Here is a 23,010-nt window from a genome sequence, read left to right on the forward strand (position 1 = left end):
CGATGAGAGATATTCCACTGCTTACCACATGCAAACCGATGGCCAGACTGAGCGAGTGAATATTACATGGAGCAATATCTGCGCTACCTTATATTGCAGTACCAGGAGAACTGCCTGTCGGTCCTACCTATGGCGGAATTTGCTTATAATAACTCAGCTCACTCCTCTAGTGGAGTGTCTCCGTTCTATGCATTATACAGACAACATCCACGCACCTTACCACTGGAACTTGTGTCCTCCTCCGATTGTCCGGCTGTCCAGTCCTGTGTTAGGGACCTCTCTTTGTTATGTGCTGACATCCTGCAGCATTTGTCCCATGCCCAGGAACAGGCCAAGAAGTACGCTGACCGGCATAGAAGACCTGCTCCGCAGTACTCTCCTGGCATGCGTGTATGGCTTTCTGTGAAATATCTCCGCATTCCGGGTCGTAAGAGTCTTCTGCCCCGCTATGTCAGTCCCTACGTCATCAAGGAAGTACTGAGTCCCTTAGTGGTTAAGCTGGAGTTGCCTCGGTCATGGAGGATACATCCGGTATTTCATGTTTCCTTGATTAAGCCTTGTCATGACCCAACGAGGTTGGCTCTCCGGCCTCCTCCTATGTTGATCCAAGGGACGGAGGAATATGAAGTCAGTGTGATTCTAGATACCAAAACCTCCCGTGGTGTTCGCATGTTTCTTGTAGATTGGAAAGGTTACGGTCCGGAAGATCATACATGGGAGCCTGAATCCAACCTCCATGCCCCTGCTTTGTTGTCTCGTTTTCTTGCTTCCAGGGGCATGGGGGTGCCTTTAGGGGAGGATACTGTTAGAAAACGACAGTCTGCTTTCCGTGTTTGCAAAGCGACCAGAGTACAAGGAATCACGTTTGTGCCCGGGTTTAAAAACGGACGGCACCGACTTCTACGACCATTTCGTATGGGACCTTATAATAACAAAGCATTGTTCCGGACGCATTGGTGGTTGCCATGGTGCCGTTGGCATGTCTGGCGGCTTGGGTCACCTGGTACATCAGTATGCCGGTCACGTGTTCTTGACGTTACCAGGAAGCCAACATAGCCCCGCCTCACCCCTAGTTCGGCGCTTCTGATTGTTGTTCCTGGACGCATCAGTGGCGTTTTACCTTTTTGGAATTCTACGTTGTTTTGGACCTCTGCCTGTTTCACGGATATTCTCTTGCCTTGCCCATCTTGTACCTGTTAACCTGTGTTGACCTTGGAACGCCATTGACCCTTCTCTGCATTACGATTCTTTTACCGTTTTACTGAAATGTTATCATTGACTTGGTAACTTTTGTTTATCATCACAACGACATTTTATCTTCCATCACACCAAGGGCACATTTACAGTAACTTTGCCAATCATCTCGATGACATCCTGTTTTCACTCGCACCAAGGACACATCTGTATAAACTGTTGGTCAAACATCACGGATATTATTCTTCATTTTCAACAAGATCACGTCTGCATCCCGCATCTCTGTTTGTTATTGGGGATCCTTTTAGGTGTCCGTGTGCCGGCGGGGTAGGTTGTAGTGTGCTGGACTAGAGACTGCCTTTAGCACACTTGGGACTCTAGATGTCCTCTTTTCGGCGGTACAGTTGGATCTTTTTGGACACTTTTGGACTTCTTTCCATCTTCACGGAATTATCTTCTGTCACTGCTTAATTTGAACTGGAAATACTGGTAAGAAGACGCTATCCTATTTTTCTCTGCTTATTGTTGGTTGTTATTGCCTCCCTTCTAAGAGTGATCTCTTGTTTTGTGTCTTTAAAGTTACAAGCGTGCATTGCTGTCTAACTGTATTCTACAATCCATGCGAAGCCTTGCCTGTTGTCAGCCACCGGATTCCAGTGTGTCCAACTATCCTCAATCCATCTTTCAACTAATAGAATGCTCAGTCTGTCCTTTTGTACTCCTGAGTGTTACATTATTGGGAAGAACTCAATTACCGCATGACGAGTTCAAGCCCTTCGACTAGTTGAAAGGATTGTTGCTCTGACAGAATGTCCACTGAAGCTGTTGGCTCGCAAGGCACACATCTTCACATTTGGTGGGTTACATCCAATCCCGCTGGATGGTGCATTCATGGCCAATGTGGGACATGGGGAGGCGTCGATCAGAGCATGCTTCTATGTGACCACAGTGAGCAGTAACAGCCTGCTGAGCTATGTGGCAGTGTAGGCCTTGGGCATTGTCAGTTTTGCTTACTCTGTGTACATGAATGTCAGGTTGTCAAACCAAATTCGTATAATACCGCCTTGTTATGAATATTGGCCTAAGCCCATTCGTGTTCCACAGAAAACTGCATTCGTATTGTACCGATTTTTGATCAACTTCACTGCCATTTTAAGAATCCTCTGCCATTTTGATTTCGACTCCTGCTTTGTGTTCTAAAATGGTGGACTGTGTTTTCAACTTGCAGCCAAGCCGAGCGACCTTTGTGTTTTGTTAATGTTTAGGCTGACCGAAGGCAGACTGTTTGTTCTATGCAAAGAAACCTTGTGACTCGAATGAACTACAAGTGTTGTCTCGCTCACAAGCCTCATATAAACAATGAGACAATGTGAAGACACTCAGATCACGTCTTTTTGCTGAACTGCATTGTACTGATTCTTGAAACAAGGCTTACTGTGGATCAGAGAACCAACGGCATCATTGTAATTTGATGGACTTGCAAACTTGTTTAATCCATTGCACAATATTGTAATATTGGACATGTGAACTGGGCACGAAACCTAGCATGTGACTTATTGGTTTGGAGAGGGGCTGGACAATGTTTTAAAATCTGTACAAATGTGTCAGTGTTAAGATGTCCAGCACTCTCACCCCTCACTGTGTCTGCTTGTACACACTGTAAGGTGTTGGGAGTCAGATAGCTATCTGTTTGCTTTGAAATCTGTGCAGAATAAAAGATACTTGTATCTTTTTGACCCGTGATTGGCATATTTCATTTAGTGGTACTAAGCCTCGATATTTCTTTGGTCTTTCAAAGTTTGTCAGGTTTAGCTATGGTTTCTGGGTCATCACTGAATCCAATCTTCCCCTCCTCCTCACCTCTATCTTCTGGTGATGTATCCTGACGTTTTCCCTTCTTCTTACGGTCCTTGTGTTTTTTCTAGAAGAGATAAGGCCTCCCTCGGGTGGAAGCTACTCTGCTGCCTTTACGGTGATAGCAAGAAAAGGGCCCCCTTCCGGAGATGCCCAAGAGAGGAAAAAGCCGAAGGAAGAAAAAATCTCTTTTGCAGGATGGCTTGCGTGGCACACTGGATGTCGCAAAGGTGGAGTGTTTGATCAGAAGAGTTCAGGATAAGGCGGTTGGTGGAAGGCAAATGGGTGAGTATGTATCCGGAAAGGAGGTCTTGAAAAAAGTCCATTTAGTGAGAGCAAGCTGAGAAGTGAGTCTGTAGGATAGTGGCGAGCTGAGGGGTGAGTCTGTAGGATAATGGTAAGCTGAGGAGTGCAGTCCTGACTGAAGTGGTCCTTGAGCAAAAGGACCTGTAAGCCTCCAGCACCTGGGGTAGAAGGGTAAGCTGGCCAAGAGACCGGAAGCTGGTAAGCAGGTCGGTAGGAGGAAAAGAAATCCTAGCGAGGACAGAAATGAGGAAGGAAGGCACAAGGCGAGGGATGCCGGACAGGAGGAACAGAAGAAGAAAAGAAACCAGAGGAGAGATAAGGAGTATGAAGGCAGGTGAAGGAACCCCGAAAAAAAGGATGCTGAGGGAGGTGAGCAGAGCAAAAGAGAGACAGGACAGGACCCAGCTGCAAGCAGGAAAGGCAGAGGGGCCGAAGCAGACAGAGATCCATGCTGGCCGCCGCAGAAGAAAATGAGCAGGCGGAGACCCGCAGGGAAAGCTAGCACAAGAAAAGCAAAAGAAAAGCTGAATAGCAGATCACAAAGCACTTAGCGTGTTAACTCCAAGCAAAGTGAAAAGTGTTGCACAGAAACAGAGGGGCATGGCTATAAAGGAAATGAAACAACACAGAAGACAGAAAAACTAGTTTGGCGCTCCCGGAAGCGAGGGAGCGTAGTGGAACATCCTAATGGCGGAACAGCAGCCAAGCGTTCCACAAGCACCAGGGAGCTCAGCGCGGGACATTGGAAGACATCCAGAAGCTGAAGGAGAAATACAGCTGCCTGTTTGAGGGTATTGGATGTATGACAGGTGACCCGGTGAGACTCCACATCGATGAGTCTGTCAAACCGATCGCCCTGATACATCGAAGGTCCCTTTCCATCTGAAAGACTTGGTCGACCAAGAGCTGGACAATCTGGTCAAAGTGCACATTATTGAGAAGGTGGAGTGCCCGACCGCGTGGGTCACTCTGATTGTCATCGCCAGGAAACCAAAGGAGCCCAAATCAGTCAGAATATGTGTGGACATGCGCCTTCCGAACAACGATCAAGAAGAGGGAACAACATCTGACTCCCACCATTGATGACATAATCACTGAGTTACAAGGAGCCTATTTCTTCTCAAAGCTGGACCTGAAGGAGGGATACCATCAGCTGGGGCTACATGCTGAATCGCGATATATTATCACATTTATCACCCGTCGTGGTCTTTATCACAACAAGCAGTTGATTTTTTGGGGTGTCATCGGCTGCAGAGGTGTTCCAGAACATAATCCGTGGCGCCCTTGCTGACCTGGACAGAGTGCTAAATATTAGCAATGACATTTTGGTGTTTGCTAAGACAGAGGCTGATCACTTGGTCAAATTGGCAAAGACTGGTGAGACCACTTGGGGCGCTGACCAGGATGGACGTGTGAGGATCCAGCTCCTCTCAGACCCATTGGGCATAGTACATTGGATTCTCCCCCCAGTGGAGACAGGCCTCCCTAAGGCAGCCCATGGGCCCCTGCAGCGTTTGAGAAGCAGTGAATGGTGCCCCCTTCTGCAGGATTCATCAGCAAGGCTCCGACAGACCCGAGGGCACCGAAGGCAGGAGGCCAAGCAGTCTGCTTACAAGGAGCAGAGGAGGGGCTCTCATCAGACCAGACCCAATATAGCCCCCCCCCCCCGAGTCGCCCCAGGCACTAGTCAGCCCCCCCTACACCACCAGATGGTCTGGATGCTGTATTTCTGAGCCCAGCCCGGGGCAGTGCATAGAACAGAAGAGACGGGCAGGCGTGGCCTCGCCAAGCAGCGCCACCGAGGGACACAGGCATCCGGGCCTCCTGCAACAGACCTGTGGAGAGAAGAGAAGGTTGGAGCTCTCCACCCCGGCAAAAATGAGAGGAATCGAAGGCCAACATGCTAGGCCCTGGGCCCCATTCTCCAGCTGAGTAGAGAAGCCGTCCTCTTGCCGTACTTCAGCAGATGGCCGGACCACGAGTATCCACGAGAACGAGGTGAGGAGCCATGAGCAGGAGGGAAGGTGCCCCAAGAGTGAGGGGGCACAGACTGCAACAGAAGGGGACCACCGAGGAGCGGTCCGATCGCCCTCCTGCAAGTGGGGAGCTAGCAACCATAACTATGTGGGGCAGAGACAGGGAGGATTCACCCCAGGGTGTGGCAACAGCCCCAAAGCAGGATTTGGGCCCAGAGGGTGAAACAAGGAGTCCCAAGGATTGACACGGCTGTGAAGGCGGGACGTGACAGCAGGCATCCGCCAGGGTCCATGGCCGGGCCCAGTCACGCAGCCGATAAACGGAGGCTCCGAACCCCAGTGGTGGGACAATCTGGCGGGATGCTAACAGGAGTCTGGTGGAAGGGGCGGATAGCCCCCAGTAGTAATGAGCTAAAGACTGGTAAGAGGTACAAGAGCGGACACAGATAAAGTGGACCACTGTTCCAAGGCAGTAGAAGGGGAGAGCACATAAGTGGAAACCCGCAGGGACAGAGGCGAGGGGTCTACACTTAAGGAGTTACGAGGAGAGGTGGAGTTGGCTCAAAAAGACAGCCCCAAAGGAGGGATAAGGCCTCACCATTAAGAAGCCCAGTAGTGAACACAAGGGCGGACCCGCTGGGGAGTGACTTGTGGGCAAACCTTCCCTACGCCAAAGTGGAGTGCTGCCCCAGGGAGAGGAGCCTGGCGCTACAGAACAAGATGGAAAGGCTGAGGGACATAGCGGCCGGGCCCTGAGAACCTGCACAGGCCCCCAGTGCGCCCTGATGACCACAGGAGGCACCATAGCCTTCCCAGAAGACACAACAAGACTACAGTGAACCCAAACCTAGGATCACACGCCTACAATTCTAAAGGGGGAGGCCCCGGAGCTCAACAGCATAGAGAGGGGCAAAACCGAGGGAGAGACCAAGCGCAAGTCAAGGGAGGGCCCAACCGGGGCCCACGAAAACATCACCCCTGTCATGGTACAAACTCCCAAACCTTTGGAGCTTATGGGCCTACCCCAGTCACTGGCACCCTTAGGGGCTTATCAAGCCCCAAAAGTATGTCCTAGGATTTCCCGGACTCAGTCCTGGAAACCGTTGGCGCCAGGCTCATAACATGTGCTAATTGCATGGGACTACATTCACAGCCTAAAAGGGCTGAGCCTGTCTGTATACCCTGGGTGTGGCTGAGGGACTACTTTACCTGAGATTGCAGGGTGTGGCTGAGGGACTATTTTACCTGGAACTACTTACGAGGCTATTTAAGCCACATCTTACAGGCAGAACACGATTCACATTATTCTGCACTCCTGCAGCGTAACGTTCACCGTGTCTGCTCATTACTCGAACTTCTACAGCCACGCCCGTCCTGAGATCCTGATTCAGCAGCACCTGAGAGAAGGAAAAAAAGAGAACAGGAGTTAGTACAGCAACGAAGGCCTTACCTGCAGTATTCCATCCAATCGGCCCCGCCTTGAGCTGCTCTCCGGGCCACTGCACCTGCAGAGAAGAAGGTATCTGCACAGACACCCAATACTCACCCGGGGTCTGCATTCTTCAGGAATTTCTTTGCAGCGGTTATTCCCATCGCCGTCCTGGAGCCGCGCTGTGCCTGCAGAAAACGAAAAGAAACAGCATGTTAGTCGCGCACGGAAAAGAAACCGCTATACAGACATTCAGCGCCACTCACCAGTGCTAATACTCACCTGCAGGAAATCTGCTCAGCATCTTAGGAAGAGTCTAATCTTTATCCGAAAACCGCTCAAGACCGTGCCTGAAAGAAAAGAGAAATACAGGTTAAAACTTGGCCAATAAGGACATTAAGCACCTATACCAAGCATCCATTGGCACAGAGACTTACCTGCTTAATCTAGCTATTCAAAAACTCTGCAATAGCCCCGCAGGATCAGTGAAGTAACTTGGTCCTGGGAAAGACTGTGCATACCGCACCCCTGCTAGAGATTGCAGGATGGAGAGCCTACCATTAAGATCTCCAAGGTGAGACAGAAGAGGAGAAGGGGCATCAGAAGGTTAAAGGAGGTCGAACCAATCCAGCTCCACTCAGTTAGCTAATATCTTGTTTTGACATTGCAGGCAAATGCCTCCTGTGGTGATATCGAGGGAGAAGACGCGGGCAGGCATCATCACTCAAGCTGTGCAATGCCAGTACAGACTTCATTTGTGCGGCTACGTGCTATGCCCCTGTGGAGACCAGGTGAGCGTGACAACCCCCTAGGTAATCTGCAGTGACACGAACCATTGACGCCCAAATCAATGGCCACGCTCCCATGGGAATCCCACGTGGCATCCAGACCTCAGGACTATGGGGAGACAGGAGCACAGGTCACTGGCACCGCCACTCCTGGTGCATGCTCACAAGAAAAAGATTACACACCAGAAGTGATAAAGAGAACGGCCCTGGAGGGGACACAGGGACAGACCTTGGACACAGGGAAGGCTCTCCCAGGGATTCTATCTCTACAATGCTTTTGCAACTCCACAGGTGGCCCACGAGGACCATCCCCCTCCCCATCTCTGGAAAAATGGCCTCTTGAGAGGACTCCCAGGGCTCAGCACTGACTAGGGATGATCTGAAGGACTTGTTGCACGAGATTAAGGCAATCAGAACAGATATACAAGCATCCATATGTGATCTTAAAGGCAGAGTGGACAAACTCAAGGGCAAAATAGAGGGGATGGAGAACAACCAGCTACATCGCAATAACCTATGGATCGGATCCTTGGGGTGAGCCAACAGAATGGAGAATCAGCAATCGAAGTGGTTCGAAAAGTCCAGGGCCTGATAAACCAGCTGTTTGCCCTTAAAGGAGGGAAGGAGGTGCAGCTGGAAAGGGCCCATAAAGGCGGCGGCAGCGGAGGAGGCAACAGCCCGAGGTCACTAGTGGTTCGTTTCCACAGATACAGAGAAAAAATTGAAGTCCTGGAAAAGGCAAAGCGTCTGGGGAGCTTCCTCTATGAAGGGGACATGATCAGAGTGTTTCAGGATCTCTCTGCCCTGACAACAGCCCGCCGAAGAGCCTGCCACCCACTCACACAATGGCTCTCTGAAAAATGCATCAGGTACAGATGGCCCTACCCTTTCGCCCTCACATTTGAACGTGGGGATTTAGACTACAGAGTGACTGGTGGACAAGAAGCTCTGCAGTTGCTGCAGGTCATCAACGAAGAAGAGAACCCAAGAGACGTGGAGGGAGCAGGGACGCCACCATTGGAGCATCGGCGGAAGACCGACGGCCAAGGAACCTCAAAGAAAAAAGTACAGGGCAGCAGGAAATTCAGGAAACTGAATACCCTTCCTCATAAGGGGACTGAAGACAAGGGATGTAGAGGGAGAGGCCACATCCTTTCGAGTTTGGGGAGTTCATGTGCCCAAAATTCCCACCGGGGGGAGGTGAAGTGATATGAGGGACAACAGTGGAGTTGTGTTTTCTTCTCTGGTGGCACATCCTAGGTTGGGCGTCTCAAGCAGCATATTGTTTGGGGGAGGATGGGGGATATGCGGAAAGACGAGGGGAAGGAGTTAAAGTAGATGGAGGGATTCATACTAGGGCGGGCTGGTTATACAGATACATGGATGTGAGAATATACGGCGGCACCGAGTGGGCGAGCAGGGTATACAAGGTTCCGAAAGGCGCCACCTGAAGATATAGGCGGGGTGGAGGTCCTCAAAAGAGCCTCTCTAAATGTAAAGGGCCAAAACTCTCCTATGAAACGTTCACTATTGGGGAAGGAATTTAAAAACTCAGGCCTAGATATTCTTCTCACGCCCCTCTCTTTTAACCGCCTACCCCCCCCCCCCCCACCCCCCCCCCCAGTCACACTGAACCAGCAATCAGGCTGGTTTGCAAGGTTACAAATATTTATTTATATATTTCACAATATCTATATCATACTATTTTAATGGGTATACAATGAGCACCAATGGGGTGATGTCACACTAAACAATCTCTTTAATCACAAGGAGCAATGATGAGAAAAATAATGCAGCCCAGAAATAATACTTTTGTGGGTGTATATTCAAATGGCAATGTGATTACTATTTCCCCCTGCACACTCCTCAATCCCCCCACTATGCAATATGAAGAAAGAGAATGACAGAAAACAGGTTTCAGGAATTCAGAATTCAAGCAAATGTATCATTCCCAATTTCCCACCCCAGCAAACACAAGAGGGACACAGGAATGATTGGCAACTTGTCAAAAATGGTTTCAAAGTTGGCTTTGATTGAATGGGTAAAACACTGAAAATGGTTTAATTCACTGGAATGGTTGAAATTCTAATGGGAGCCTCTTTGTATTGGTCCAGACAAACACTAACAATAATTTGAGAGTAATAAGCAAGTTGAGAACTTAATTTTGAGGTCGGGTGCAATGAAAAGCTATTTCACACGGTATAGATTTGAGCCAAACGGAAAATTTGCGGCAAACTTTTCCGCGTGCAGTAAGCGTGATTGCGGAATAACTATAAGGAGTTGAGATGCGGTTTTGGGTTCATTGGGAAGCTTAGGATGAATACCCCTCCTTATAAGGGGACTGAATACAAGGGATAGAGAGGCAGAGGCCACAGCCTTTCGAGTTCATGTGCCTGAAATTCCCACCGGGGGGAGGTGAAGTGATATGAGGGACAACGGTGGAGTTGTGTTTTCTTCTCTGGTGGCACATCCAAGTGTGGGTGTCTCAAGCAGCATATATATTGTTGGGGTATGGTGGGGGATATGCGGAAAGATGAGGGGAAGGAGTTAAAGTAGATGGAGGGATTCATACTAGGGCGGGCTGGTTATACAGATACATGGATGTCAGAATTTACGGCGGTACCAAGTGGGTGAGCAGGGTATACAAGGTTCTGAATGGCGCCACCTGAAGATATAGGGCGGGTGGAGGTCCTCAAAAGAGGCTCTCTAAATGTAAAGGGCCTAAACTCTCCTATGAAACATTCAATATTGGGGAAGGAATTTAAAAACTCAGGCCTAGATGTTCTTCTGATTCAGGAAACCCGGACGGTGCTGGGAGAGGAGAAGCGTATCCCAGGGGCACATGTGGGTCAAGCATTCTGGGCTTCGGGTCCCGTTAAAAAAGGCAGAGTGGGAATCATACTGAACAAATGGCTCAGGCTCTCAGAGCCAGTAACCTAGAGCCGACCAGATGGGAGGGCCCCAATGGTATCCGAGACCATAGAAAATACAAGGTCCTCCATAATCTCAGTGTACTGCCCAAATATTGGTCAAACGCGGTTCCTGTGGGAGACCATGGGAGAAGTCATGCACAGAACAGAGGGCCTCCTTATTGTGGGGGGTGATTTTAAGATGTGGGCGGACAGGAAATTGGACCATAGTGGGGGATAGATTCCTATGGGAAGCAGGGGTGGTTCCGCAAACAGAGGGCTCAATAACTACATGTGGGACCAGGGGCTAATTGATGTGTGTAGGGACTCCCATCCAATGGTGAGGGGTTATACCTTCTACTCGCCAGTCCACGGCTCTAGAAATAGGATAGACTACCTTTTCATGGAACAACAGCATGTCGGCAGGGCGGGCGCCTTTGAACTCACCCCAATCAGTTGGTCAGACCACTGTTAGTGATTTCAATCCGGCACTTCACCTAAGTCAATGCCTAGCATGGGATGCACAACTGAAACCCTTAATTATTTATTTGTGTCTATAAGTTCTTTTATTCTGAACGATGTACCACTTATATCACGCCCCTCTCTTTTAACCCCCCCACCACCCCCCCGGTCACACTGAACTAGGAATCAGGCTGGTTTGCAAAATTAAAAATATTTATTTATATATTTCACAATATATATATCATATTATCATATTATTTTATTGGGTATACAATGATCACCAATGGGATGATGTCACACTAAACAATCTCTTTAATCACAAGGAGCAATGATGAGAAAATAATGCAGCACAGAAATAATACTTTTGTGGGTGTATATTCAAATGGCAATGTGATTACTATTTCCCCCTGCACACTCCTCAATCCCCCCAATATGCAATATGAAGAAAGAGAAGGAGAGAAAACAGGTTTCAGGAATTCAGAATTCAAGCAAATGCATCAATCCCAATTTACCCCCCAGCAAACACAAGAGGGACACAGGAATGATTGGCAACTTGTCAAAAATGGTTTCAATGTTGGCTTTCAATGAATGGGTAAAACACTGAAAATGGTTTAATTCACTGAAATGATTGAAATTCTAATGGGAGCCTCTTTATATGGGTTCAGACAAACCCTAACAATGATTTGAGAGTAATAGGCAAGTTCAGAACTTAATTTTGAGGTCTTGTGCAATGAAAAGCTATTTCACAAGTTATAGATTTGAACCAAACGAAAGCTTAGGATGTTAGCTTCAAGTAGACACTTAAATTTCCTTTCTAGCATAACGTATGAAGAAGATATTAACGTTTTGGTGGAGGTCGTTTTTTTTTCAGAAAAAGGCAAAAGGTAAAACAAGAATGCGCTTTTTAAAATACAAACAAGGTTTCTTTACACTAGGGATGGTCTATGAAGATGCAAACTACACGACAGCACAACCACCACACCGGAACGTCACTGATCAAGTTTTTGCCCGCCGAGACGCTTGCCTTCTTCAAATAAAATATATCAGCGCAAAGATGATTTAAACAATATTATGACAGAAGGATTATAGGATAAGAGAGAGAGTTCAGGCAAGTCAAAAAGATTTCTACAATACAGTTCTGGATATGAGATGGATTTGATTTGGATAGGGATGACTATGGACAGTACATAGGCTAGTGACAATCCTATACTATGGATTCTCACTACCAATGTTTTGAATGCAACCATCTGGGATTCTGGTCAGGGATTTCTTTCAATAAAGCACTGCCTTTCATGCAGTTTCCATTTTTACTCGGTAGGCAGCCCAGTGACAGGTTGCAGCAGTGAGTCTCCTTCCACCACTGACAACAGACAAAGTAGATTTGGCAGCCATCTTTTCCGGTTTCAAAGCACAATTTTTCATAGGTTTTGGCGCGCAAAGGGTTTCGCGGCCATTTTGCTGATTTTGGTGCCACCAGCACACAGGGATGTCTCAGGGCAGAACAGAGTGGGTTAAAACATCCCACAATCCGCCCCCCCCCTCGCAATTTGACTTTTGACCACCCATCAAGGGGAAGTCGCCAGATTGGGATGTTCCGTTTTTTTCTTTCTGGTCCAAATGGAAAAATGTGTCTGCTTCTCCCATCAGTGGTGGATCGACAGGTTCTCCTTGCCGGTTCCGGGTGAGAGTATGGAGCGATAGCCCTGGCCCCCGAGTGGCACTCCTTGATGCTTAGGATCCATGGTTTCAAATTCTAGGATGACAAAACAGAGCATATTTGTAGACATTTCCCCACCACTATTCATGTAGTGGAGCAGACGCATACATTTGACATATAATGACGATCTTCTCTATTTGCAATTGATTGTTCATTTTCAACAGGTGGAACAGTTTATAGTTGGAATTCTAGTGGTCTGGAGTGTCCCCCTCTGGGTTTCCAGATGAATCCTATAGTTGATGCAGAGTGTGCCTGGGATGGCAACGCTTCGGTTGGTTGATGTGGACCAACTTATATTCCCCCTCTGCCAAACTGCTTTTGGGGATCCGGATTTTGTAGGCGACTGGTGAGATTTTGTCTACAATTTCAAAAGGTCCCCGCCAGCTAGGCAGAAATTTGCGCTTTTTGGCCTGGTTCCTTTGGAAATTGTATAAGTAGACCCGGTCTCCTACTTGGTAATCTTTTCCAGTAGTCTTTACGTCATAGTGGGTCTTCATACTGTCTGCAGATCTTTCTAGATTTCGCCGAGTATCGGCAAAAGCACGTTGAAGGTGATTTCTCAGATTGTCAACATACTCATGAGTTGTGGAGGCATTGATCAAAGTCTGCTCTTGGGTTCTTTAGAGCAGATGCTGGGGAAGCACCATCCTTCGTCCAGCCATCAGCTCAAACAGTGATATTTTAGTTGCAGAAGAAGGGGTAGATCTGATGGCCATCAGGACAAGAGGTAGTCGGATCTCCCAGCTTGGCCCAGAATCTGCCACAAACATTTGAATATACTCACAATTGTCTTGTTTTATCTCTCTACTGCACCACTAGAGGCTGACTGGTAGGCAATATGTAGTTTCCTTTTGACCCCAAGTATCTCCCACATCTTTGTCATCACTTCGCTAGTGAAGTGGCTACCTCGGTCTGACTCGATCCTTTGGGGTAGTCCAAAACGCGAGAAGATGTGATTGATCATCAGGGCAGCTGCTGTTTCTGGCTTGCAATTTGGGGCCGGGAGACATTCCACCCATTTAGGGAACAAGCATGTCAAGGTCAACCTCTACTTGTTCCCCCTAGAGGAGCGAATCACAGGCCCAATAATATCGACTTGCAAATCTGACCAAGGCAGTGTCATCCCCCTCTTTTGGAGAGGATCACAGTGTGTGAGGGATGTTGGCTGAAATTGTACACACACAAGACACCCCTTCAAGTATTGGTCGAGGTCCTGCCCCATGTGTGGCCTGTATGCAACCTCTCTTAAGATTTCAAGTATTGTATGAAACCCTATATGGCCGGCTGTGGCTGCATCATGGGCGTGACTTAGCATCAGGCTTTGGAATGAGGTAGGGACCACCCACTGATCATGGCCAGCTATGGATCTCCTTACCAACAACCCATCTTGGATTCAGAAAGTTTTTGGACATTTCATCAACACTCTGAGGTCCTCTTTCCCAATGTAATCGGTATCCATCAGGGGAAAGTTCTCAGGGTCCTCAATGTGTTGATAAAACCTACCAATTATTGGATCCCCTTTTTGAGCCGTAATCAAATCAGCATCTGGGGTCTCCCTACTCCACTGTGCAGCTGAGAGTTCATTGTGAGCATTTGTCTGGGACCTAGTGATAGCAGTGATCTGGATTTCCCCAAACAGGGACTCAATCTCAAGTAGATCCCCTTGGATGGCTCTGGTTTTGGCCAGCTGATCAGCTAGGTCATTTCCAGTTTTGTCTGGTCCCTCTACTTTAGAATGACCCTTGATCTTTTTCCAGTAGATGGTCATCCCATTCGAGGTGACCAGATCGTCAATATTTTGGATTCATGTTCCATGTTTCAATGGTTTGTTATTAGCACATAGCATTCCTCTGGTTTTCCAGTTAACCAGGTGCTCCACGAACCCGTTCCGTACATAATCCGAATCAGTGATTATGACCAGTTTGTGGAGTTGGTGTTGGACAGCAGTGAGGATGGCTGGATGCACAGCCATCAACTCTGCCACTTGACTACTTCGGGGACCAATTTTGTACCCAGCGGAGGGTTCTGGGGCATCATTCACCCATGCATTTCCTACACCAGCCACAAGTTATTTTTCCTCGTTGTTGTCAACATGGTAGGAGCATCCATCCACATAGACAATGGGCATTTGTGTGGGGAATTAAGGTATGCCTCCATGTTGTCCTTGATTTAAAGACTTTTGTCCCTGAGACAGTTTTCTCTGGCACAATCATGCAAGTCAGCCAGACCTTGCATGAGGGGACTCTTCTTGTTTTGGCCATATCTGACCTCCACAGGAAAGCTTGCGCTGACAGAATCCAGGAAGTAATTTGGGAATTACTCACATTTCCGGCCTGGATTCTGTCACTTTGGAGATATTACAGAGGCTGGTGTGGAGTCTCCGCTATGATGTGTTCCCCTTGGATAAAAGGGCGGTAATTCTTCAGTGCCCACGCCATTGCCTTCTCATAATCGTTGAATTTTTCCTCCACAGAGGATACATTTTTACTCGCATAGGAGATTACTTTATTGACTTTGTCATGCTTTTGATATAATACTGCAGTCAAGCATGTATTTGAGAACCCAGTCTCCAAGAAGAACTCTGTGTTTTTGGCAGGATTAGCTAGGCAAGGCGCTTGTGAGAGGCTTCTTTTGAGTTGTTTTACTGCCTCAACTTGTTCTAGACCCCACTCCCACTTGACCCCCCCTTCAGAAGATGGATCAGGGGTCTTGTGATCTCTGCATAGTCCTCAATGAACTTTCTGCTGTAATTAGTCAGTCCAAGGAGGCTCCTTAGTTCCTGCAGAGTTGTGGGGTCTTTTAATTTGTGGAGTGATTCCACTTTCTTTTCCTGGGGACAGAGACCCTGAGGAGTAATCTAATGCCCCAAGAAATTGACACGGGTTCTGCACCACTGTGCCTTTTGAAAGGAGAGTTTTGCTCCAGCAGCCCTCAACTGTGTCAGAACATAACAGATCTCCGCTATGTGTTCCTCCACAGTTGAGCTTTTGACTAGAACATCATCTACATAGGCCAGGTTACCCCTCTCACCCAGGTCGGGCATGGCCTTGTGTAGAAAAATGTTGAATTCATTGCCAGAGTTGATGTATCCGAAGGGAGTCCGGGTCCATGTGTACTGCTGCCCCCCCAAGGTGAAAGCCAGCTTGCATTGGTTCTCCCTACTGACAGGTACAGTCCAGTACCCATTGGTCAGGTCTATTGCAGTGAATACCTGTGACCCATGGATCTGGGCCAGCCCTTGGTCAATGTAGGGAAGAGGCCATCGGGAAATATCGATCCGTTTGTTGAGCTCCCTAAGGTCAGCATGGCTTCAAAATCACCAGCAACGGATTATTGAAGGTGCTGTGGACTTGACGGATTATTCCACGGGACTCAAGGTTCTTAATTATTTCAGTAAGGGACCCCATTGATGCGAGAGGCAAGCAATATTGCTTCACAAACACTGGAGTCATGGCAGGGTCTGTGGGAATAGTTGTTGTGTGGATGTTGGTGCGACCACTGTCATATGAGTCCACCGCAAAGAGATCTTCGAAATCTAAGAAAACTTGTTTCGAATTTTTGCTTTTGCTCCAGAGTCTCACAGGCACAGCTAGGTTGAATCTCTCTTCAACCATCTGCCTGAAGCCTGGAAAGACTTCCGGTTTTGCTATCTCAGCGGCCTCCTCCAGCTTGGTGGAGAAGTCCCTGGTAAAAGTCCTGATTTGGACTGGTGGTTTCAGATGGGGAAGGCAGTCCTCGCAGACTTGGAATATCACCTCATCCCTCCTGAAGTCACAGGTCACATCTTCCTTACCATAAGGGCAGGAAGTGTACACCAGGAAATTCCCCCCATGCGGGGTGTAGATCCTGTCTGGTGTTGCATCATTGTCACTATCACTGTCAAAACAGTCCATGGGGATTGGTCCTAACAGTTAATTACCTAAATCTATGGAAAAATTTCGGTCATCAACCGCCATTCCAATAATGGTGCTTGCGGCTAGAGTGATACTCTTTAAGTCGCTCTTATCCACCTCTATTGGAATGGTGTCATGTTCTATGTTGACTAGTGGTGTTGGGTTTACCCCAACCCTTGCTGTTGGAAATAAGCATTAAGATGAATATAGGCGTCAGGGTTTTTCAGTTTCTGTCCTCTTTTAACTTTCACTTCCAGGGAGAATTGTCGGGTCCTATCTGGGATGGTGACTTCCTCTCCAATCTGAATTTCAACTGCATAGGGCAGCAGCTGAGCTGACCTAAATGCTTTCTCTGGGTCATTAAATCCCATGGGATTAGCCACTAATCGAGACCAAGCTTTGAAGTTTATTAGGTCCAAACTAACGGCAAAGCTAATGAGAATGTCACTGCCTAAGTAAAATGCGGCAGGGACATCTCGCACGACCCAACAATTATGGACTATGCTCTTGTTGCCTATGGAAATTCTGAGCATACACCTGCTAGGCAGGAGATGTTTGGAATTGTGTGTTTCCAGGTCAATTTCTTATTTGTCTATCAGTTTAAATGTGGGAATGACTGGATCTTTTGGGAGTTTGCAGAACATGACCTCGCTGATGAAGATCTCACCGTTGTTCACACATACTTGGGCGAGAACAGAGTCCTTCCCTTCATTAAACTGAATAGGGATGAACAACTGCTCTCCAATTTTCCGTATATCAGCCAGGCTTTGAGCTGATTTTTCATCTTTCTGGACTGTAGGAGTGGGATTTTCTGATTGTGAATTTGTAAAGAATTTCAGAGTGTTTCCTTCCAGTGTGGAATGCCACCTTAGACGGGAAGGAAGGTTGATTTTCAGAAATAGAGAGGACTCCCCATCCCCAGTTTGTTGTCCTACTGCAATTACAGTCACGTCTGGGATTTAGTTGTTCTGGAAGTGAAATTCTATTTGGTCAGATTTTTGTTCAACCATGTGGTATGTGCCGTTTAAACTAACATGGTTGACACTCTGTTTCAATTTTATTGGTCGGTTAGTCTGGGTCCAGAGGACCTTGTTTACACAATCTATGAGGGGTGACAACCTACGCAGGATGTCATTCCCAAGGAAACGAGGTGTGCCCTCTGGAGACACAATATGACCGGGTGCTTCACCTTGTGTCGCCCATTTTTAATATCCAAATCTGTAGTCCCCTTGACGGGAATTTCCTTCCCGTCGAAGTTCTGAAGTTGTCCGGGAAGAGGGGTGAGAAGAATTTGGTATTTCTCCCCACTTCCCGAATTCAGTTGGTCAAAGGCCCTTTTTCACAGAAGGGTATCTTGGGATCCAGAATCCACAAGTGCCAAAATTGTACACTGCCCCTGTTTTTGGACCGGGGCATAGAATCTTCCCTACTTCTCCTCAAGGGGGTAAAGATAATGTACATTTTTGGACAACTGGTGGGTCCTGGTTCTGATTCTGGGTCACCCCCCCCTTTTTGGAGGCAGTCACCCAGATGGGTTTGAACCAGGGGATTTTCATGCTGATGATTCTGGGGTTTAATGATGGGCGGTGCTAACTCAGTCCCCACATATACCCAGTCTGGATTTGGATCCTTTGGGACCCATCTTACTTTGGGAGGAGTTCCGCCATCTCTGAAGGAGAAAATCCTTTTGCCAGGATCTTCTGAGGATCCCTCTCCTTCAAACTGGAAGACTTGTACCTCCTCATCAAAATGGGTCCCTTTGGGCTCTTTATTTCTCCTACCCCCCCCTCTGCTCCTTGGGTGGCAGTCTTTCGGGGGCAGGAGATTTTTGATTCGGTTCCTGGGTTTCCAGGGGCTTTCTACAAGTGGGGAAGGAAGCTTCCTCCAAGGCTTTACACCCCCCTTCCCCTTGTGCCTCCTCACTGGGAACCGGTGGGTTGTCAGGGCTCTTTCCCCGTCATTGCTCTGGAGCACCAGGTCCTGGATTTGAGGCATTCTGCGCCGCCATGCTCATCTGAGGGTTCTGTTGAACCCTCAGCATGCGGCCCAGATCCTGTGCCATGTTTTGGATATGGTTCTCTAGTTGGGACACCCACTCTGGCTGGTACGGGGTCCTCATGTCTCCTCTGGGCTGATCCCGGGAAGGATAGCTAACCCTTCCTCCAAAATACCCCGGGTTAGGAAAGTTTGGGTACCCTTCCACCCTTGGCCTCCCCTCTCCTGGATTGGGTTGTCTGGGCTCAGGAAAGTGGGGAAAGAAGGATGGATGTTTTGGGGGTTAAGAATTTGTGGTTACCTTGGGAAGAAATTCTGTCCAGTATTTGGGGGATTACTGTAACCCCCCTGGGGAAAGTGAGGAGGGAAGTTCCATGGGTTAGCTCCTGTCTGGTTGGATCCCCCCCCTGGGCTGGAGGAGTCCACACATAACCCAGGATGGGTCTATTGCCCTTGTAGCGTGGGATGATGTAGTCAGTGGGGTTAGGGGTCCCATTTGAGGGACTACCTCCCTGGCTCCCTGTTTGTGATTGGCCCGAGAGCCTTCTGGTTTGGGGTTGTTTTGATTCTGTGCAGCAGGTTTTTAGGCCTCCCCATCTCTAAATCTAAAATGGGGGCAACCTTCACCTCTGCTACTTTAGCAGCAGCAGGGGTGTTGGTTATTTTGGGGCTTTATGGATTATTTTTGTTTTCCACTGGCTTTTGCACCTCATAAATGTGCGTGGCTTGTTCGATGACCCAGTCTAGTGATCTTTTCTCATGAAAGTCCCTCACTAGTTGGGTCATGATGTACTTAGGGAGAGCGTGGAAGAAAGTATTTACAAACTCTTTGCTGTCAGTGCACACCCTTCTAGTGGTCTGCACAAAGGCACGCTTTAATTCTTGAACAAATTCTTGTGGGGCCTGATCTTCCCCACATTGCAAGTTCTAGGCTGCCTTGCGAGCCTCCTGAGGATTCCTGTGCACAGAAAAATGTTTCAAGATGGAAGCCCTATAGGTGAACCATCTGGAATGATTCTGATCCTCGAGCCCCGCAAAGAAGCTGGAGTACTCGGGAGAGAAGGTCCACTTCACATATTGAATACAGCTTTGGCTGTCCTTCAAATGGAAAGTCTCCATCATTTGTTCAAAGAGCTCAAGGTGCTGCCAAACCAAATATTTTGCATTCGTATGATAGGGCCTGATGACGCTCCTAATGGCCTTTATATGTTTTAGGAGATCCTTGAGCAAGGGCCTCTTGACCTTGTTGGCTTTTTTGGTTCGGGTGACCCTGGTCCACTCATCCTCTGACTCAGTGGCACTGCTACCAGAGGTGCCTGTCTGGTCTTCTAGGCTCTTCCGGATTCTGCAAGCTTGGGTATGGCTGGCAGAATGTGGGGGCCTAGTTACTTGAGTCCTGCGGCGCTCAGAGGAGTCTTCTGATTCCTCCTTGCTCCCAGGATTTGCTGAGTATCCCCTCCCCACTGTCCTAGCTGGGCATAGATTTTCAGGATGCCCTTAGTGGACCTACTCTCATGGAGTTCCCCACTAAATCTTACCATCTGGTCTCTGGGTAAATTATACTTTTGAGGATCCATTTCTCTGACCCTCCCCTCATTGGAGTCTCCCTGATCAGAGAAGATGGCACTAGTACTTGGGAACCCATACCCAGATGCCCGCCCATCCATTCCTGTGAGATGCTGATCTATGAGCCCCATATTCCTCATTGGATTGAAGTTTGCCTTCCCTGTGGCCCTTGGCTTATGTGCGCCAGTGGACATGGGGGTGGCAGAGACCATAGAGTGGAAGAGATGAAGGCCTCTGGTACTAGGGTTCCTGAGGTTATGCTCAGGTGTTTCCCTTTCCCAGCGGACCTCATCTCTCTCAGCCCCTGCTCCCTGTTGCCATGCAAGAACCTGACCTTTCTGTTTCTCTATCAAGGCCTTGCTTGTCTCTATCAGTTGTTCCTGCATAGCTACCTGTCTGTGGAACCTGTCATTTTTCTCACAGAGAGCCTCATTGTCTCTCTGTGCTTCCTGTGTAACTTTAGAATATTGGGCCAATTATTGCTGCAGGAGGGTTACCTCCTGAGTCCTGTCCTTACTGGCCTGGTCACTCTTTGCCAGAGCATCTTCCATCCTCCTAGAGTGCTCCGACAGTTTTTGTGTAATCTTTTTGGAGCTCACCCAGTCCCTGGAGGGCCAAATGATTTTCTTTCATCTTATCTTTTAAATAACTGACCTCCTGGCCTAAGGTGTCCCTTTCCTGAATAAGAGTACCCCTCTGTGCAGCCAGGTTGTCCCTTTGTTTTTGGAGTCCACCAGCTTTCTGGCGCTCCTCATCAAATTCTGCCTGGGTGTCCAGGTCTTTGAGAATTAATTTATTATTCTCTTCTTTTTCTTGGTCTAGGCGGTTTTGCAGGGTGACGACCTGCTCTGCGCAGGCCCTATTAAAATGTTTTGCTATTCTAGCTTTTTCTGGCTCTGCAGTAGAGAGTCCAAACTTTCTTGGCACTCTTTCGGCAGCGCCAGCACTTTGGTATCCTGCTCTACCATATCCTGATGCAGGATATCCATATCTTCTTTTATTTTGATCAGGTATTGCCTGGTTTCATTTTCTAATTCATGGCTCTTTTGTAGCCTTTGCTCTGCAGAGTCCAGATAGGTTTGGGCTTTTTCTAATGATTGTAGTTGCTTGTTTGCCAGATCTAGGTTTTCGGCATATTTGTCCTGTATTGCTCCAATGTGGAGGTACAGATATGCCTCTATTTTGGCAATCTTACTTTGCTCTTCTTTTACCTAAGGGGACATATACAGTTCACTCAGCACAATATGTAATGGACCCTGATCTTGCCATGTATTTAATCCTGTAGCAGTGGCCTGTTCTTTAATTGCCTGCAACCAAACATTCTGGTCTTGTTCTGTCCATTCACCCCTGCCAAATAATTTGTGCAGTGGGTGTTCCCCTTGCCATATTAATTTCTACTATGGTCGCCATTCCGGAAATATTAATTTCCTTTCTGACTTACAGAAGTTATTTTAATTTTGCAAACAGACCAATTCCTTAGAGCGTTTCTATTGAGGTGTGCTTTTCACAGTGTAACACAGCGTGGTAGCCCAACAGGGTTTATGTACCCCATTAGTTAGCACACTGTATTAGACTGTCACAAGTGGTATGCCTAATTCAGAGATCTCGTGACGAGCCTCCAATCATGTAAGTGATTTCAATCCGGCACTTCACCTAAGTCAATGCCTAGCGTAGGATGAACAACTGAAACCCTTAATTATTTATTTGTGTCTATAAGTTCTTTTATTCTGAATGATGTACCACTTATATCAGGCCCCTCTCTTTTGACCTCCCCCCCCCGGTCACACTGAACCAGGAATCAGGCTGGTTTGCAAAGTTAAAAATATGTATTTATATATTTCACAATATATATATATATCATACTATTTTAATGGGTATACAATGATCACCAATGGGGTGATGTCACACTAAACAATCTCTTTAATCACAAGGAGCAATGATGGGAAAAATAATGCAGCACAGAATAATACTTTTGTGGGTGTTTATTCAAATTGCAATGTGATTACTATTTCCCCCTGCACAGTCCTCAATCCCCCTAATGTGCAATATGAAGAAAGAGAAGGAGAGAAAACAGGTTTCAGAAATTCAGAATTCAAGCAAATGTATCAATCCCAATCCACCCCTCCCCCAGCAAACACAAGAGGGACACAGGAATGATTGGCAACTTGTCAAAAATGGTTTCAAAGTTGGTTTGAATGAATGGGTAAAACACTGAAAATGGTTTAATTCACTGAAATGGTTGAAATTCTAATGGGAGCCGCTTTGTATGGGTTCAGACAAACACTAACAATGATTTGAGAGTAATAAGCAAGTTGAGAACTTAATTTTGAGGTCGGGTGCAATGAAAAGCTATTTCACAAGTTATAGATTTGAGCCAAATGAAAAATTTGTGGCAAACTTTTCCGCGCGCTCTAAGCGCGATTGCGGAATAACTAAAAGGAGTTGAGATGCGGTTTGAGGTTAATTGAAAATCTTAGGATGTTAGCTTCAAATAGACACTTGTTTCTAGCATAAGGTATGAAGAAGTTATGAAGGTTTTGGTGGAGGTTGTTTTTTTCAGAAAGAGGCAAAATGTAAAACAAGAATGCACTTTTTAAAATTCAAGCAAGGTTTCTTTACACTAGGGATGGACTAGGAAGATGCAAACTACACGACAGCACAGCCACCAGACCAGGACGTCACCGATCAAACAGGTTTTTGCCCGCTGAGACGCTTGCCTTCTTCAGATAAAATATATCAGGGAAAAGATGATTTTAACAATATTATGACAGAAGGATTATAGGATAAGAGAGAGAATTCAGGCAAGACAAAAAGATTTCTACAATACAGTTCTGGATATGAGATAGATTTGATTTGGATAGGGATGACTATGGACAGTACATAGGCTAGTGACAATCCTATACTATGGATACTCACTACCA

Source organism: Ambystoma mexicanum, chromosome 12 (genome assembly GCF_040938575.1).
Source record: "Ambystoma mexicanum isolate Mex_15411 chromosome 12, UKY_AmexF1_1, whole genome shotgun sequence".
In the NCBI taxonomy this organism is placed as follows: domain Eukaryota; kingdom Metazoa; phylum Chordata; class Amphibia; order Caudata; family Ambystomatidae; genus Ambystoma; species Ambystoma mexicanum.